At 36.5% G+C, this 16,503-nt stretch overlaps 1 protein-coding gene and 1 long non-coding RNA gene across 14 annotated transcripts in view; one reads left to right on the top strand and one right to left on the bottom strand.

The window, feature by feature from the left end:
- LOC124951706 (RNA-binding protein Musashi homolog Rbp6) overlaps positions 1–16,503 on the bottom strand; it is a 596,819-nt gene that overhangs the window by 476,568 nt on the left and 103,748 nt on the right. The gene's annotated exons all lie outside the window — the stretch shown is intronic.
- LOC124951789 lies at positions 5,303–14,439 on the top strand. Of its 2 annotated transcripts, none has more exons than XR_007101714.1 (3): positions 5,303–5,524; positions 5,630–6,049; positions 6,113–14,439. It is a non-coding gene; the product is annotated as an uncharacterized LOC124951789 (long non-coding RNA). The 2 variants fall into 2 exon arrangements; XR_007101713.1 differs by having other exon boundaries at positions 5,630–6,053.

Raw genomic sequence — 16,503 nt, 5'->3', positions numbered from 1 at the left:
GAGAGAGAGAGAGAGAGAGAGAGAGAGAGAGATAGGCATAAGTACGAGAAAATAGGTCCGGATTCCTACATGGTCGCATCATTTCCTGATGGTCGATAATTATTACCATTATTGTTCTAACAAGACATCTTAATTGCATTCCTAGCCGATTCCACATTGGTCTAACCGGATCGGTACTATTATATTTCCTGCTCCGTTCATTCCTACCACCGCTACCCTTTTGTCTCTCTATCTTCTAAAAAGGACAGAGATGAGACTCACGTGTATTGAAATTACTTCTAACGTGCTAATTGATTTAACTACTTCAATTGGACAATAAACGAAGTCGTATTCGGCCCTTGACAGAGGTAATATAAATAATGATTCTGCATCTCACATAAGGAACATCAAGTTATAACACGAAAACCGAACTGAAGGAACTATAAGTTTGATAGAATATTCCTATCATCCACGTACTGATTTCTCCGTTCTTGGTTTTAAAAAATTGATTCTTTAGAAATGCTGCCTGTGAAATTAATCACTGTTTGGCTACACCTAAGATAGAAGGGAACAAAGAAAAGCACCAAAATAGAAGGGAGAGAGAGAGAGAGAGAGAGAGAGAGAGAGAGAAAGAGAGAAAAAAGATTAAAGGTAGAAAATACTGAGTAGAAGGAAGAAAAGACCATTCAGAGGAGGTTGAGAAAGGACGGAGGATATTTTTTTAGCCATGGGCGCAAAAAGCTAGAACACTAACGAAAATTAGAAAAGCAAGCAAGCAAGAAGTAAGAAGAGAGCGACTCTGTCTTCTTCTCTACCTACCTAAACTTTATTCTCTTTTTTTTTTCTATCCAGGAAATCACTTCGACCTCTTAGTCTTCTTGGAATCCGCCGCTATCGGTCGTTCTCGCTATCCGCGAGACATCCGCTTAAAAGCTACGAAGTATTCGAGAGAAAAGTGACTAACTAGAAGTAGACACGCGTGCATAGTGCAGGTTTTTGTGTATATGTGTGTGTTCCTATATATATGTGTAAGAAAAGCCGAAGGCAGAATATACGCGGAAGATTGTAAGCTGATGGGTATTGGTAGTAGTGCCGTTAGTACGACACGAAGCATCGAGAGTGTTGGGAAGTAAGAGGGACTGTGAAAGAGTTAGAGAAGGAGAGAGAGAAAGAGAGAGAGAGAGAGAGAGAGAGATGGAGGGCGGTTGGTAGCACTCTGCACGCTCATGGTGCATTCCGCAATCCGGAATATTCTTCGTGCATACATATTTATGCTGCGTCCCCGAGCGATAATTCAGCGATCATGCGACGCCGTCGTGCACGTTCAACTTGGTACCTCCGATCTTTCTCCTTTTCAGTTGTACGGTCCGCTTCGACGATCTCGAAACGCTTAACTTTGTCATCCGTTCATTCATTCGAAAGATTTATGTATGCTATGACGATGTTCGAAAGAGTTCGTCGGATAACGCAATGAATTCCAAAAATAATTAAGAGAAGGTATAAACTACAGGGAAGAATATACAACTACGTATTACGAAATCGAGATCAACGATAGTATATAGGTAGGTAGGTACTCTTCTCAAGTCGGTGTCGTAAACGTTACGTGAGAAAGCAGTCGATGGCCCGGTTCTCAGGTCAAAGATCATCCGATGCTTACCTCCCGCGGAGGTGAATTCAAGACTGGTTCAGGACTGGCTTGTGGCTCCGCTCGTTCTTGTACTTCGCCTGGCCCCTATGCCACTCAATATATACCTACTAAAAATCAAGACTTAAATCGTGCCCTTGCACGCAGCGTTTCTACGTTTCTTCGACTTTCACAAAATTGACACGGACTATATGACTAGAGATCAAATCGAGTATAAAAGAAAAAAACAAAAAAAAAAGAAAAAGGAAAGGAATAAACGAGTTCATCCAAGCGTGGTTAGCCTCGGCCGAAAAACGTCGAAACCGCGAACTTTATATCGACTCGATTTGGAAGCGTAGATAGAGGCGGAGGCATGTAATTTTCCCACGAGAAATCGGGACGAGGAAAAACTACGTGCGGTTCGGATCGAAGCGTTCTCGGACGATCTCATTCCCGACGATAGGTAGGAGGAGAAAATTGGCTGAGGTCGCGGTGAGTCCAGACAGGAAATTAAACGAGTCACGTGCTCATAATTATGAACATTCCGCGGTCGAGGACGTCAAGCGTTTCTATCGCTCGTCGACGTCGTCATCAGTGATGGATAGGGAAAAAAGAAAAAACGAACGTTACATTGAGAAAAAAACGAGAAAAAGAGAGAGAGAGGAGAGAAAGAGAAGGGGGGAGAGAAAGAAAGAGAGAGAGAGAGAGAGAGAGAGACACGTAAAATCGCAGAACGGCGACGAATAATAATAATCGTTGATTCGCTGGCGTGGAACGTGAGACGAATGACCGTAGGAATGCAGTACCATGAAACCGCAAAGACTAATTCGAGAGAGCGGAGGAACAAAGAGGGAAGACAAAAAGAGCGAAGAAGAGGAAGAAAGAAGGCGTAAGAGAAAGAGAGCGAACGCGGTCTCCTCCATCTCTTCTTTTTTATCCTTTCCATCATCCTTCGTCTCACGGCGCTGAATGCCCTCTCATTAGCGCCTCTATTAAGATTTGATTAGTCCTAGGCACCGTGAAATGAACGCCTTCATTTGCTAAATAACATACTTCGACTCTTTCAATGTCTACTTCGACCGACTGGTTCGCACGAAAACAAGGATAGAACGACAGAGATATCCTAATATCTTTTATCTATCAAAATTTCTAAACAGCTTTGGAAAATTAATTAAGATCAGCGATTTAGATATATCGTCCTTAAATATATCAATTCTTATCTATTCATCGCATTTACGTTTTCGTTTTACGCCACTAGAAAATAATAACATGTATTATGTTTTCTTGACGAGTATTCAGAAAAAAACGAAGATAAAGCTGAAGAAGAAACTAAGAACAGCGTATAGTTAAAGTCTTCGAAGTATCCAGATTTCATTTGGTCGCGTCTTGCATAGAAAAACACATGCGCGCATGCGACGTTAAGTATATGTATATAGGAAAATTAGGTACCTATGTACGCAAAACTGTACAAGTATCAGATCAAGCGGAGCGATGTTTTACTGCTAAGGGAAATTTCTGCCTCGTTTCCGTACCTGTAAAATCCTTCAAAGTCTTTTATATATCACATGTGCGAAGAGACTCGCTGAAGAGTAAAAAAGAAAGAAGAGAATGTAAGCCGCTGCTCATTCTCCTTTCCTCTCTGTATCTTTGTATATATATATATATATATATATCTTCCTCATTCTAGGAATCTCTTATCTTCTGTTCTTTCTTTACCCTACTCCTATTTCCTTTACGATTTACCCTACGATTCGAGTGTAACGAATCGTTGGTACCTACAGACAGGTAAGATCGCCTTTACGATTCCGTGTTGCAAAGCGTGTAGAGTCTCCTCGACTTTATCACCTTGCGAAGTTTCACGATGTAAACGTTTACGAAATACTATTTGTTCAGTTTGTAAGATAACGACATGCGAAAAGTAACGAAATTCGAGCGTTCTCTTTGGATCAAGCGATATTAAATTTTCTCTCGTTGAAACCAGGCAAAGTAACGTAAGTACTTTACGTGCTATGTACAAATAGTGGAAAAACATTGCTCGTTCAACGTGCTAAATCAGTCATTCCAGTCTTAAACCGACGTTCATGTAAATCGCAAAGAAATAACGGCACTGCCTGTTTAATGTTCCCGCGTCTAAATTTTATCGCAGCAGTAACGAATCGGACGAACAGAAGCGTTTATTGCCATTAAGCACAAATCGAAAATAGACGAAATCTTAAGGCGGTGAATGTAATATTAACTATCCTCTCATCGCGATTCATTACTGATAATGGTCCCTTTAATGTTCTGCCTTATTCCACGGTTTCTTTTTTTAACAATTGTGACGTGTATCGACTGGATCGTAAAATGTAGACGGAAGCAAAGAGAATCGATATCTTAAAACAAAGCTTAAATTCTCTCGTCCTATAAGAACTTCACTGTCTTGGCCAGCCACAGGACGTGTATCGAAAAATCAATAACCATAAAGTCTTTTCGAAGACAAGACATAAACTTCTTTACACATCAAACAACTTGTATCATCGTATCAGTGAATCGTATACGTACAGTCGTATATGAATGACCGAACATTATTTCCCTATACTTTTGTCTATATTGTCAAGTGATAATAAAAGAAAAAAATAATTTCTTCTAATTCCTTACGTAGCACGATATCTCAGTAAATGAGAGAGAAAGAGGAAGAAAGAGAGAGAGAGAGAGAGAGAGAGAGAGAGAGAGAGAGAGAGAGAGAGACAGAGAGAGAGAGAGAGAGAGAGAGACGAAGAAAGAAGATGAAAATTCCGTGTATATAAGAGTAAAAGAGAATGTAATGCAATGCGTCCGAGTTTCAGTTACGGAGTCTCCCATAATACATCGAAGTCACTTCACCGTGCTGAATGTATCGGAACCGGAATATGCACTTTATTACCCCTTAAATTTTCCTGCTCCGCCTCTCGCGTCCATACCGCCTAAATTTGTTTCCTACTCTTCATTCTCATCATTCGATGAATCTATATAATATCCATGTAGCCTTCGGCAAGTCGATCTTCGATGTCTATATCATTCGAATTAAAAGATTTCTATCTGAATTAGTTACGGCGATAAATTATCCGAAGGGAGAAAACCACTTGCTATAAGATTATTCCTTAGCAATAATCGATGTGTAGAATGCAAGCAAAATGATGTGTAGAAGGATGTTTCACATAAAGTACAAAGTACAATGAATCAAAAGAAGTTCTACCAAGTGCATAGATCATGATCATAGGTTCATCGGTAAATACAATCCAAGAATTCTTGCTCTGTAAACGCTGAAGTGAACACGAAGAACAAGATTCTTCTCTTCTTTGTTCTTCCTCTATCTCTCTTTCTCTCTCAATCGTTTTCTCCTTGGCGTAGTGGCCAAACGGGAAACCACGACGGACCTGTTGCGGGGAGAAGATCGTAACTCTTGTGGTAGGATGCGTAGATACGTATACACCGACGTAAAATCACACGAGTATATAAACAAAGAGGGAGAAGGAGAAGGCAAAGGAGGAGAAGGAGAAGAAGACAGAGGTGGGAAAAGGAAACAATTGTAAACGTATGCTTCATCGTTGTATTTGATAATGTGGGCGTACGTATTCTCGTTCTGATATGCGTGTTAGTAAAGAAGAATAGAGCTCTTAGAGATAGAGAGAGAGAGAGAGAGAGAGAGAGAGAGAAAGAGGGGGGAGAGAGAAGGAGGAAGGGAGGAAGGGAGGGGCCGAAGGCAGAGTCAGGAGACAAAGGCACCCAGAGTGTACGAGCTATGTAATAGTACCGGCAGTTAGCTCTGGTAATTACACTACTACGTTCCATAGTAGCTAAAGATGGCAGTAAAACAGTCTCGTGGCTAGAAAACGATGGAATAAGACTATCAAGGTGGTGAAGCCTAGAACAAAATTAGGGGGATCCGAAGGAGCCAGTGAGGTAACTATGTTTCAAAGCTACTTGTACTGAATCGCTTAATAAACATGATATTTGTAAATCCATTGTTTTTCTATTAGTCTTTAATCCTTACCATTATTTCAATAGAGATCCTGATATTCGACTTTACAACGATATCATCTTTAAGTTTCTCATAAGAATGAAATAGAAAGATAAAAAGGTCGAGAGAAAAAGAAACAGAAATCTTTCTTTACGAGTATCACGAGTCGTATATCAAGAAACAGAAATCGATTTATTGGCTGCTTGCCTCCTGATAAAAGTGTCGAAACTATTTTCAAATAAGATCACGCACATTCTATTTTTTAAAATTATATATCGTGTTAGTGGGAAAAAAAGAAATAGAAAGAGAAAAAAGGACAATAGTCAAAAGTGTCATATAGTAAAGCGATAATCGAACGAGAAGTTTAATTTCTGACGATAATCCTCTCGATTTATTTGTAAAAGGTCGAACAACGTGTTTGAACACAACAATATATATAAACAAAAAGTTTCGCTCCTCATTCTCGTGTACGTAAGTACTTACGAATCCAACGTTGCAGCGGAGGATATTTATTACGGCTTCATTTGCAGATCGATGCATCATATTACGAGAAACCTAGAAATAACGCACGTTCGGTGATTCCTGATGAAAAGAGCGAAGAAAATGAAAATAGAAGGATATAAAATTATCGATTTTTACTTCGGTAACAAGCAGAAATGGTGTATCTCGTATTCGAATTTCCGCAACATAGTTCACTTGTAAGAAATTTAGCAATATATATAAATGATCGTGTGCTTTAATGAATCATTGCAAGGAACACGAGGAATATTAACGAATTTCGCGCATGATTATTATTATCTTCGAGTAAAAGTAGTATAATATATATGGATAAGTAGAAGTCTGTCCGTTATTAATAAAGCAACATGCTATGTTAATGAATCTCATAATAATGATCTTACGAACGATCGTTGTCGCCTGACACTTATATTTACTCGACACTTAACATGTTTCTTTTGCTTTTTTCTTTTTTTTTTTTCTTTTTATTTATCTTCCTCCTCGAACAATCGATATCGTACTTGGTCACTCGTCGTATACGTTTCTTTGCAAATGAACGTTATTCATACGTTATTCATTGCGAATGATTGACAGTATCAGTAAATGTATCAACATTATTATGTGATGCATGATATATCTATCAGTTTAACGGATCGATTAATTATTAATCTCATTGTTTACACATTCATGCTCGTATTTCCAATTGGATATGCATAATCCATTATTTTATAATGGAATTCATATGACGGAAACGAATGTGTACAAACATGTACAGTTTCAGCGATGTGTTATAAATAATTATCAAGAATATACTATCTATCTACTCGAAAACGAAAAAAAAGAGAAAGTGGGTTTATTAAATTTTCTCAGAAATTTACGAAGATCGCGGATGCGATCTTTTTAGGCACTTTTTTAGGCAAGCATTTCGTTTTTATAACGCTCGAGCTGTCTCCCGCACTGCAGTAACAGTTTGCAATGCCACACACAGGATGTCGCTCCGTTAAACACTTTTGAGATAAATTGAGAATAAGACGAAAGGGAATGATCGAGTGACAGAAATACAGATCGCAAGCTTCCGTGAATAACCAAGGCTGACATGGACTGGCTCGCGAGATTGATGCACATTTTCAAAAGAGAAAGATTAACGCGACGCGTTTTTATTTGGTTATTCATTTTTACTTCTATTATCGCACACTTTTCTGCTTTATACGAGCGATTACGAAAGTAATTTAGAGTTTTTTGACGTTCATTTGAAATGTATTCATTGGACAATTAAATTTACTGCATTATCTGGAATCGCTAAACTCTTTGAACTCGGTCGTATGCGTGCATTCATATATATACACTTAACTCGCTTTTAAAATAAAAATACCTATTGAGATAAGAGAAAGAGAGAGAGAGAGAGAGAGAGAGAGAGAGAGAGAGAGAGAGAGAGGGAGAGAGAGAGAGAGAGGGAGATATAAAGAGAAATGGGAAGTAATTGGTGTGAGGAATTACGAAATTCGTGCTTGAATCTGTGCGACTTCCGATATTTGATAGCGAGCTTCTGAATTTTCGAGTCTTAGCGGCGCTGCACGTAACCAAGTTTGATAAAAGGTTTCTCGGCTAATCGAAGCTCTAAATTGGCCACACGTTGAGTTAATCCCTCTTGTCATACCTCGATTCGGATCAGCTGAGCTTTTAATTCCGTCAGATCAAACGCGTACGCGTGAAAAAAAAATTTTCCTTTTTTTTTATATTGCATTGGCAGACGGTAGAAGTCAATTTTCTACTTTTTCATTTATTTTTTTGTTTTTTTCTTTAATGTTTTTTTCTCCGTCGCAAAAGATCGAACGATTTTTTACTTGAAAAGTTAAAGAGATCCGAGTTCGTTAAGGAGTTCCGCATTTAGGCGAAACTGAATGACTCAGTTAATTCGATTACATCATCGATTTACGTTGGCGTTTCCGTCCGGAGATTCGTTTAGCTCTTGTGATATCTATTGAAAAGGCATAGGTCCTCGTATTTGAAAACGCGCGCCAGGTTTGCACGGAGCATTTCAACGGTACACCGGGTCAGTGGGTGTTCCAGACCAATAGGCTATGTCTATGAATAGAAGAATCGTGTGCTGGCTGCTGATGCATTGCACCGTCTCTACTCTTTCTCTCTCTCTCTCTCTCTCTTTCTCTCTCTCTCTTTCTCTCTTTCTCTTTCTCTCTTTCTCTTCCTCTCTCTCTCTTTCTCTCTCTCTCTCCCGAGTGCTCTTTTTCTCTTGCTCTTTCATTGCAGCGATATGCATGGGCGCGTCCCGTATAAAGAGCTTGCTTATCGTTGATTGAAAGCGTCTCATTGAGTAACAGTCGATGGACTTCCTCCGATATTTTTGCGATTTCCTCCTCACCTATATGTCAGGTACGTTCGTCCCCTGATCGAATCGTTTCGTTTAACCCAACTATATACTCGTTTCGATTCGTTAAATAACGAAAAATATTAATTAACGTTTTGAAATCTAACATAAAAATTTCATTTCAGTGATTGACATGTAAAATTTTCTAGAATCGTGATAATGTTTAACTAAGACGATAAAGAATATAAGGAGATCGAAAGGTCGAAAATTAATTAAAAAAAAAATCAATCCTGGACGTCGTATTCGCATCGCCAAGCACGATTATATAATTATCGTGGATGTAGGCTAAATGTGCATTTGAGTCAATTGGCGGGACCGAGCACGCCTAGTTACGCTGCAGCGTGCATTTATCGGTGTGTGCGTAACTATACATAATACATACATGTGCGCTCGTGCTATATACATGAACGCGTGTTGCTAGCCATGTGCAATACGACCTTTAAGTGTGTGGTTCTCTCTCATTGTCAGCGTCATAGACGCTACGCACCGGTACTACATGTGCGTCGTTAGGTTCATCGTTGTGTCGTTCTCATTGCGCAACCTTGGCCAGAAGGTTGCTATGCTCGCGTGAGAGAGAATCGACATATATACATGTTTGTGCATGAGAATCGAGTTGTCTAAGCGTCTTATTACATATATTTTTTCTTTCTGTTATCTAACTTTATCAAGTTTATAGGAAAAATGAAAAAACGCAAACTATTTACTTCCTGCTCTCTTATAATATATGTAGAACGTATCAAAATGATATGCCACCGTTTTACCAATTGATTCTATCATTCTACAGTTTAGTCAAAAATCATCCAAGATGATCTTATGGAATTCATTTTGATTTCAAAAAATAAAGTCAAATAAATCATTCGGTAAACTAGTTATGTATCAATTTTGTACATCCTATAGCTATATGTAAGTGTAACATTTAAATTCCAACATACATTCCATTTCCATTCCAATATACATTGGCCGATGGAAAGTATAATCCCGAACGATGTTAAAAACCATCACACATGTATATTCTGAAACAAACTTACATTTTATTACAATATGAATCCTCTTTATTTTCTAAATTTTTTATATTCTTTGATTTTATTAGAATTCTACTTTCGTTTCAGTTCGTCTATGTCCCTACTTCGTAATTGCAAATCCGTTGGCGAAAATAATCTTCTTAACCTCCGTTCTCTGATATAACATTTTTTTCGAACGCCCAGAAGCACGAGTCCACATTAAAACAAACATTCCCGCTTACACACATACATACATGGATTAATATTTAGTGAAAAAAAGCTAAAGTAAACGATGTTTTTTTTTATGGTGTGATACTAATTACGTCACTTAACGAAGACAGATAGGAAGTTTGGTGAATCTACAACGTCGTTATACTTTATTAAATGTAGAACTGGATAGTTGCCAGTAGCATCTTCAAAAAAAAAAAAAAAAAAAAAAGAAGTGACATGACGTCAGCACTTCACGTTATAAGCGTGAATAATCGTGTTTAGAATATATATTTTTAAGTTCTTTTATCAGATTAGAGCTTTATGACCATCTCGATTCTCTCCATCTTTACTATCTCTACTTTTCTACGCTTTTCTTCCCATTTCGACGAAAGTTAATCACCTTATCGAATGACTCTTGCGAAAGTTCCAGCCGACGAGAGAAGGGGTCGAGCCCATTTTCAAGCTATCCTCGAGTTCGTACATTATTTCATCCTCGATTCCTAGCACTGTCAGAACCGACTGCCTTCCTCGCGAGCGGCATATAAAAGAAGCGAACTTTCCGCGAGGAGGGATGAAAATCGCGTTTGTCACGAAGAAAATCGTAACTTTTCTGTAACTTCGACGAATCCCGACGAGTTCAAGCGGCGATAACAACGCGTATATTATACGTATGTGTTCGAAAAGAGAGATCTATTTGCAACGAAAAAAAGTAATTTTTTCAACATTGCTCCATTCGAATTTCGTTTCTAAAAGATTTTTATTTTTCAGTGATTTTCAATCTTGTCAAGAGTAACAAATTTATAATATCAATAGTCTGTAACTAAGTTTTCGTTGTTTCATTGGTTAAAATAAATAAACTTCAAGCAGATCACCTGACAATATTTTACAACGAAGCATGGATTATAGGATGTTGCGTCGCTTATTATTGTAGTTGGACGATCAGCGAGGATGCAAATGTTATTTGACTTTAGATCAGCATGGAGTAAAGCAATCGACCGCTATGGTAGAATCGCGTTTCGATTTGGGCAGTTCGTTAGGGCGTCAAACTGAAATTTCGGCATATAGCAAAATTCCCGGTTTCATTGGTGTGCGTGCGGTTGGTGGCGACGTATTTTATTGGCCGTCATATCTGTCTCTGACAGGAGCAGGGTTTCCAACGATTAATTATAAACAACCGGCCGCAACAATGGCTCCGCGTAATTAAAGCGAGCGACTGCTTCCTTCTTCTCTCCTCTAACCTCCTCGCTATCCCTCCGTTACTTCGAATATTCTGTCGACCCTACTCTCCGTCGTCGTATAACCTCTACACGACAATGTCAAAGCTAAATATTTTCTGCCGATCGTTTTACCTATTATCCAAAAGCTCTTTTTTTCGTCTTCGAAATTATCAATATCGATAAACGCTCCCTCGTGTACTCCAGCTAAAGGAAAAAGAAGGGAAGGGATCATTAACGAAAACTTAAGATTTTCTCTTTCAACAAGCACTTTTTCATTTTATGTACTTTCTAAATTACTCCACTGCTATTAGCTATCGCGAATGATTTGGATGATACCATAACGAAGTATATAATATTTAGATATGTACCGATTACACTGCCTAACACACATTTTGATGAAAAGTTAATAGACCTACATATCTTTGAGTATATTTGGAGCACTAATTGCAAAATTACCATCGGTTTTACTCTCTCAAATCTAATTTTCAAACTATGACATAAGCTGTATATGAGGTGTAGCAGAAAACTAGTGAAATTGTTATTAGAAAACTCTGTATTTAAAAGAAATTTATAAAATCACATTATTATTAATTTCAAACTAGTTTCCTTCAAAAACGTTGCTCTTTGTAGCAACGATTGGAAGTTGTTTAGTGTTATCGGGTTCAACTGATCTGTCACCACTTTTTGGATGTTGTGTACATTGCCATAATGATGATCTTTCAGATTGAATATCAGTTTGGGGAAAAGAAAGAAATCTCCAGGACTCAGATCTTGTAAATAGGAGTAGTAAATGCTCTGAAAGCATTGAAATGTTTTTAAGCAAAAATTTGATGACCATGCAGAGTGACTGGGAGTATTATTATGATAAAGTATTCACCTATTTTCAATATTTGGCTAGATACGATGAACTCTTTTCCATAATACTGATTTTTTCAATATTAAAGATTAATCGAATTTATTGAACATTTCCTTATATTTTTTATGTTAAAGTTTTTTTGAAATGTAGTTTGTCTTCCATACATTCTCGGTCTTTCAAAAATGCCTTATACAATTTGTATACTTATGATTTCGACAGTGCATGTTTTCCATACACCTGGATTTTCCAAGTTTTCTATAAAATTTCACATATCACTAGTACATGTACTGATACAAATTGTTGTAAACTAACAGCTAGTAAAGTTTAAAAATTTTCAGTTCATTGACTGATTATTTGGATTATAAAGATTATCTTTATTCCTGTATATGGAATAAAGTATTGTTATCAATAAACAATTTTCTAGTTTCTTTATTTTTTTACCACATCTCATATAAAGCTATTATGTCATATCTTAGATAATTGGATCTGATGAAACAATGAAACAGATGGTATTTTTGAAATTAACGCATTAAATATAGCGAACAATGAGATTTATCTCCTACTAGTCAAACATTTTTTTTTTGTTGAGCAGTTATTGTTCGATTGTAAGAGGACAAATATATATAATTACTCACGACTCTCAGCAACAATTATGAGTGAATATTTTCTGTCCGTTCGTCTTGGATACCTTCTTACCTGAAATGTAATAACATGAGCTCGTTACTTTAGCGTAAATCATTAAGAACGACTCGTAGATTAATAAAATGAGTAATTCGGAACGACAAGATAACGAGGAGTATTTTCTTCATCCTCTCTCTCTCTCTTTCTCTTTCTCTCTCTCTTTCTCTTTCTGATTTAATCTGTTACTTGTCACTTTGAATTACAATTTTTCAACTAATTTGAAATAATCATTATCATCATTTACAAGTAGCTCAATTACTAACGATTAAATGTGATTCGTTTGAAATTTCTCGTTATCCCCTGAATGTCCACAAAAAAACGTAGAAACCGTTCGCGAATGAACGGATCTAAAGGTTACGACTACACTCCACGATACAAAACCTTCGTTAAACCTTAAGAGCTATCATTAAAAAAAATCATGTTAATGCTATCTTAGGTAAAATATCTAGCATATATTATTTTATATTAGAAATCGAAGAATTTGAACGAATACAATTAAATGTTCAATTATTATTAGATGAAAAGTAGATAACTTATTGTTTATAGCGGTTACAAATAAGTATTTATTATGGTTACTGCAAATAAACTTATTAGACATTGCACATCTATATTCTTTAATTCTTTTTCTCAGACGAAGTCAGCATTTGTGGATAGTATTGGCTTGGTATCCTCAATATTTTCATTAATCATTTCTAAAATTGTTTTCTTTAATTTATACGGCAAATTTTGGATTTTTAACGGTTCCTTTTAAAACGGATTTTATTAGGGAAAATCTTAAGTCTAAGAGGTAATTTTTTCGTGTACTATTTTTGATCCCTTTGGCAACGTTGGAGAATGAAAAAATGATATTGGAATATGCTGGCGCATTCAACATCGCTCAATCATCTACCCTTTCATAATTATTAAAAATTTTCTCTTTTTTAGAGACGCCATATTGTAAAGTTATCTTTGACAACCAAAAATAATAAATAAAAAAACTTCAAAACTTAAATTTCAAACTAAAAGTTCAAAGAAAGGATTTTTTATAAAATCTTATACTTATGGTATCATGGTTGAAATATTATCCAAAAGTTATTTTTTTTGTTATGTTTATGACAAAGTACATGAGAAAATTGATCTCTTTTATGATAATGTCGTCATTTTTGATAATATGATTAAATACCCATAAAATTATTGTTTTCAGGGTTCTTAATACAATTAAAACAAAATTTGCATGGGATGAAGTTTCATCCCTGATATCCTTTAAGGATTAAAAGTTAACGAAAAATAGCAACGTAGATATAATATAAATGTACGTATACATAATATTTGATACGAGTTATATGCATTTACGTAAAATACTCCGCTACACTTTTTCCAAATTAGTATTATTATTTTTTTTTTTTTTTTTTTCTGTATCTTGTTCCATTTCCTGCAAACACGCCAGTAGAATGAAGTTTCGTAAGAATCGTTCTCGAGCGGCGAACTGGTATTAAAAATTCGCACTTCAAAATGCCATTTTTTGACGATGAATCTTTCAATTGCAATTTTTTAGTATCAAAGGCAAAGAATGAAAAAAAAAGAAAGATACTCAATGACTTGATTTCGTGAGTGCCGAGAAAAGATGTTTCGATACATCCTGCGGCGCTTCACAAAGTCTTTAGCAAGATATTACGCTCGTTAACGTCAAAACTCATGAGCGTTCAATAAAGAATCTGTGCGGGCTTCTTTTCACGCATAAGAAGGTAAATCGGACACCACGTGAGATCGGCCTCGCAGCAGGATCTTTTCTCTCTTCTTAACCGGTCCGTCAACACGAACCTACCGCATTATATATATACCGTTCATAATAATCATGTTTGCACATTTCTCGCGTGCCTCGTATCTGGGTTATGCACAGTAACCTAAATTATCCAAGACATAAATATATAATCAACGTGTTCACTTACAGGTAGAAAAAAAAAATATGGGATGAATGCAATAAATGATCGATTAAGAATATAGAATGTGTCTTAATTAAATCGATTCATTCATGATGATATAAAATGTTTAAAAGAAAAGCAAATATAATGAATAAAAAATACTTTCAGATATAAAAGTTAACAAGGATTTCTTATAATTAGTAAGAATTTCAATATTTCATAGAAAAATAAATGTGAAAAGATGAACAAAATTAAATAAAAAAAAAAAGCTCACAAAATGAACACGTAAATTATATCCAAATAGTACTTAAATTATTACACAGAACATTAATTAGAAACAAACGAGTTTTACTCGTAGCAACGACGCAGAATCGACGAAATCATTAAGAACCTCCTCGAAAGTTAGAATTACACAAATTTGCGGAACTAACGCTAGTAATAGTTAATTACACGAGCGCTTGCGTTGTCATATAAAATATTCACTATCCCAAAAGACGTCAAAGTACTTGAAAAAGGAATTCGTAAGAATAAAATAAACCAAAGCGTAAAACCCGACTCCCGTGACGCTCTCTTTATCTCTTTCTCTTACAATGTTCTTGTCTGGAACGCGTTTAATTATCCAGTACCGTTTACTTTAACGAATCCCCGTCTTAAGTATTAATGATTATTAAGGACTTAAAGGCGAGTACACTCGACAAGAATTGTCCTTCCCAGCGGATTGGCAGAGTCTATCACTAAAATTCGCTTATTCAGGGTGAATTTCAAGACCAGCATGAAACCGGTTCTTAAACAAAAATGAAAGACAAAATGAGAGAGTGAGAGAGAAAGAGAGGAAACATAGCCGGTACGCGGCAGGTGGATCTGACACCAATTTCACCCTTCGTCGTCACCCTTATGCAAAAGGACGCACGCGTGAACGAACGGCTGACAACGCGTAGAGACACGCGAGCCCACACGTCCACATCCGCTAATATACATATGCGCTAACACGCGTTTATGTCCGTGACTGTCCCATCGTGCGTTACGATCGGGTGGGCGAGAACGAGCAAGCGAGCGATCTGACAAATTTCAACGTCATTACTACTAATTTGTTTACACGACACTAGATAGGCCAGGTAACGCACGAGGCATGCAGCACCGGACTGCGAATATTCCACGAGGATTTCACGTATTTATTAGCCGCAATTAGTCAAGCGATGCCTTCCTACACGTACCACCGATCGAGCTGATTTTAACTAACTAATCTACCTCTAATGGGCCTTTCGATTTTTCCGAATAACATTAGAAAAGGTGATTGTACTTTCCAAACATTTTCTTCTTAAAATATCCAAGAAAAAACAATATCTATAGACATACTATTGAATTTCAATTAACACTATTATTACACAATTAACATTATTGTTTTTAATCCAAATAAATTAATTGTATATAATTACATGTTACTTGATATTTAAAAAAATTCAAAAAAGAAAAAGACTAAACTAAAGCTAATACTCAAAGTTGTAAGCTTACTCCCCGCATGATGTTTATTCTGCTACGACCTAACTGCGACTACCGCTCAACAAAAATAAATTTAAATATTTTCGAACACATATATCGTATCAATGTAAATAATATCGAATCAAATCCATAAACATAAATAAATTTGCATTTTAATCCAATATCATTGTTATCACCGAACATTTAATTATATAGAAAAAATACTTAATTATAATACTTTAACTTATTCAAACGAAACGATATTCTAGTAAAGTTCGTAACAGTAAGAGTCGCACGTGGTACTCGACAATGAAACACACCAGCGGACTTTATTAGCCGTGAGAGGGAATTACGAAGAAGCGAAGTTTTCCATCTGAAGTCGTTAACCATGCCGTCAAGAGGGTGGACGTTGATCGCTTTATAATTGAATGCGAGGAAGACGGGGTGTAGCAACGGCACGAAAACGAGATGAAGCGTCTTCCTTTTTCGCCTTGCATAAATTTCTATTTGGAAGCTTCTCTCTCTCTCTCTCTCTCTCTCCTCTCTCTCTCTCTCTTTCTATTTCTATCTATCTCTCCCTTTCTCTTTCGTTTACACTTTTTCACGATCATAAATACGTAAAAAAAGCTAACATATTCGTACATCCACCCTCTTATCTCGATTATCGAGTTCACGATTAACCTTACGTCATTATT

The sequence above is a fragment of the Vespa velutina genome, chromosome 1 (genome assembly GCF_912470025.1).
Source record: "Vespa velutina chromosome 1, iVesVel2.1, whole genome shotgun sequence".
Classification (NCBI taxonomy): Eukaryota; Metazoa; Arthropoda; class Insecta; order Hymenoptera; family Vespidae; genus Vespa; species Vespa velutina.
This window is presented reverse-complemented; position numbering and strand designations above follow the sequence as displayed.